This window comes from Prunus avium, chromosome 4 (assembly GCF_965620075.1).
Source record: "Prunus avium chromosome 4, drPruAviu1.hap1.1, whole genome shotgun sequence".
NCBI lineage: Eukaryota > Viridiplantae > Streptophyta > Magnoliopsida > Rosales > Rosaceae > Prunus > Prunus avium.
In genome coordinates this window covers 7,873,317-7,877,199 of record NC_142287.1, presented here as the reverse complement: position 1 = coordinate 7,877,199, position 3,883 = coordinate 7,873,317, and the positions used below count along the sequence as shown (strand labels likewise).

General features: G+C 39.4%; 1 non-coding gene across 1 annotated transcript; it reads right to left on the bottom strand.

The window, feature by feature from the left end:
* Window positions 1–1,474: 1,474 nt before the first annotated feature.
* On the bottom strand, window positions 1,475–1,581 carry LOC148294741 (small nucleolar RNA R71). The gene has a single exon (XR_015835611.1). It is a non-coding gene; the product is annotated as a small nucleolar RNA R71 (small nucleolar RNA).
* Between the last annotated feature and the right edge of the window lie 2,302 nt (window positions 1,582–3,883).

Sequence of the window (3,883 nt, the reverse complement as noted above, 5' to 3'; positions counted from 1 at the left end):
GGGCTTCGATGTAACCTAACATGAATATTCTGGGTTTATAAGTTTGGAGTTTCAAGTTTGATTCATGATTCATGTTCTTATTCATTATGCTTATAAGTTAACATGTTTGTTTGAATGATTGATCACCATTAGAACTTGTTTGTTAACTATCTTGGTTTGAATTAAGAGTAGACACCATGCTTTAATTCGAATTGAACTATGAATAGGAAGAGTATGTATGGACATTCGACAACAGGGATTAGATACATGCTTGGTTGTTTAAATTGTTCTTCTATGCTTAATGGGTTCCTAATGCTTAATTTTAGGTTAGACAACAAATGATCAAATTAGGGAATTAGGAACACAAGGTTAGGATCAAACACCATGGCCTAATCATACTTTAGCTAGAATCAATCTTTGAATCTGAATTAGACTTGTTACTTGACTCCATATAACCCAGAATTGAATTGTTATGGTGATTCGAATGCCCTAGTCTCCAAATCTGTTTTCCAACTCTTAAAACCACTCTTTGTTACACTTGTTTATTTGCTTCCATTCGCAATTTCAGTTTGCTCACTTCCTTTCACAATCACAATCACTCTCACTTTAATTTCTGTTTTAGACTTAACTTCCTAACTTCTTGAATTCGGTAATCTACGTACATAACTAATTTAAACTTCTCAGTCTTCGTGGGTACGACCTCGTACTTGTCTTGCTATATTACTAATTGCCCCGTACAATTGCGAGTTAACATAATAATTAACAACAAATTTTGGCGCCGTTGCCGGGGACTGAACGAAAGTTCTTCCCTGGTTATGTGCCCAAGGTTACCCTATTCTTTTTAGTGTTTCTAATTAATCTAATTTTCTGTTTCAGGTAGTTTATGTCTAAAAGACCGTTCCTTGAACAAGTGAGGTCTTCGTTCCAACGCTCCAGATCTTTGAACGCAGGACCATCGTTGCAACCCAACCGGGTGATCTCTGAAGTTCATAATCGTCTAGAAAGAGAGTTGTCAACTGCAAAAGAGCAAGCTCTTGCCACATTTACAAGTATTGCTCTCCACACTGAACTTCCTGGTTCTTCACCTTCAAATTCGGAAGCAAGTTCAGACCAAGAAGAAGAAGAAGAGATGGCTGCCAATGAGTTCATGGGAGAACTTGATATCCCAACAATTCCAGCATCTCCTTCAAGCATTTTGCTGCCCACTGTAGCTCGAAATTATGAGCTTAAATCTTCTCATCTTAATATGCTGCCTTCCTTTTATGGTTTACCTAATGAAGATCCATTAACTCATATAAAAGATATTTTTAATGTTGTGAGTTCTTTTCCCTTGACAGGTGTGACAGAAGATCAACTTCGAATGAGAGTGTTTCCATACACTTTGAAGGATAAGGCGAAATATTGGTTGAATTCTTTGAAGCCTGGTTCACTCACTACATGGGCTGCCATTCAAAAGAAGTTCTTGGAGAAATACTTCTCCACGCAAAAGACCGACATGCTTAGGGATAAGATCTTGTTATTTGCACAGCAAGATGATGAATCGTTTTGTGAAGCATGGGAGAGATTCAATGGGCTGCTCAACCAATGTCCTCATCATGGGATTCCATTGAAGCTTCAAATGCGTATGTTTTATAAAGGACTAACCCCTTCTAGTCATAATATAGTCACCAATTTTGCAGGTGGTTCTTTTAAAACCAAAACTCCAGAAGAAACATACGAACTCTTTGAGGAGATAGCAATGGAGACCCAACATACGGATACAAGAGGTAAACGTGTTATTAGTGGTTCTAATGATGCTTCTAGTGTGCAGATTTCAAAACTGGAACAAAAGCTAGATGCTCTTCTTGCATTAAACTCAAGAAGCCCTCCGAAGGAAGTGTGTAGTATTTGCGAAACTCCTGACCATGCTACCATAGCTTGTCCACTTGGGGCTGGATATCCAGAATTTGTGCAAGAGCAAGCTAAGTTGGTAAATTCCTACAACCAAGGTCCAAGAAATGATCCATACTCTCAAAGTTATAATCCAGGTTGGAGGAATCATCCAAACTTTTCATGGAGGAATACTCAGAATCAAGCCAATCCCCCTTCATTCCAAAAGCCACAACAAACATCATCATTGGATGATATAGTTAAGCAGATGGCAATCAACCAATCCAATTTCCAGCAAACTACACAAGCTGCCATTGCCAAATTGGAAGTTCAAATAGGCCAATTAGCTGCTGAAATAACTCAAAGAGCACCTGGGAAATGGCCAAGCCAAACCGAGATCAATCCAAAGAACCAAGAAGCCAAGGCCATTCATGTGCTCAGATCAGGTAAGATCATTGATAGTAAAGTTGATTCTAATCTTTCAAATGATGTTGTGATTGTAGAAGATGAAGAGGAGGAGACCACGGCTACAGAAGGGGAACATCTCAAAACTTCTCAATCTGCTCCTAATGCCAAATCAGATTCTCAGGAATCCAAACAATTCCAATTGCATAAGAGAGATGACAAATTTGTGCCACCACATCTTCAAGAAGATAGATACGTGCCACCCGCTCCATATGTTCCACCGATTCCATTTCCAGGCCGTCTTAAGAAAGCAAAGCAAGATAAGGCTTTTAAAGAGATTTATGATATTTTGAGTAAAGTTAATATCAATTTACCTTTGTTTGATGTTATTGAACAGATTCCTGCATATGGAAAGTTCATCAAGGACTTGAAAACTCACAAGCTCAATTTCGCTCCAAATGAAGATGTAAAGCTTGACCAGAATGTAAGTGCTGTGTTGCAAAGGAAGCTTCCACCAAAACTAGTTGATCCTGGCAGCTTTGACATTCCCATTAACATTGGAGGCAATAAGGTTGGAAGAGCCATGTTGGACTTGGGAGCAAGTGTCAACCTAATGCCATATTCATTGTATCAAAAGCTTGGCTTAGAAGGGATGAAGAAGACTTCAATACGACTTGAACTAGCTGATCATTCTATAAAATATCCAAAAGGTATTGTAGAAGATATTTTAGTTCAAGTTAATACACTAATTCTCCCTGCTGATTTTGTAGTGATGGACATGGAAGACAATCCAAATGGAGATCATGTTGATCGCATTCTCCTAGGCAGGCCATTCATGGCCACTGCAGACACAGTTATCAAAGTGAAAGATAGCACCCTTTCCATGACTGTTCTGGGTGAAACTGTTGAATTTAAAATGCTTAATGCTCTATCTCAACCTTCTATCTCTCTTGATTCTTGCTTTTCAATTGATGTTGTGGATCATGAGGTTTCTTCCAAAATTTTGCAGAGAAAGTCTAATGATGCTCTAGAAGCTGTCTTAACACAAGAAGAGGAAGATCTTTGTGAACCGGAGTTCCAAGAAGTGGTGGCTGCCTTAGAAGTGTTTCAACCATACCCACCATCCTTTAGGCCACCACTCGAGCCTCTTGGACCATCATCCACGAAATTGGAGCCATCCATTATCACCCCACCAAAGCTAGAACTTAAACCACTGCCCAATCATCTTAAATATACTTATTTGGGTGCTAACGAAACTCTCCCTGTTATAATTGCTGCAGGTCTCACCTCACATGAAGAAGAGAGCTTAATTAAGGTTCTAAAAGAGCATAAAACAGCCATTGGGTGGACCATAGCAGACATCAAAGGAATTAGTCCAAGCATGTGCATGCACCGGATTCTAATGGAAGAAGACAGCAAACCATCCCGTGATGCCCAAAGGAGACTAAATCCCAACATGAAAGAGGTGGTTAGAGCTGAAGTTTTAAAGCTACTCGATGTAGGAATCATCTACCCAATTTCAGATTCTAAGTGGGTGAGCCCTGTACAAGTTGTTCCGAAGAAGTCCGGAATCACCGTTGTGAAGAATGAGAAGAATGAGATAGTTCCTACACGAACTATCACTGGTTGG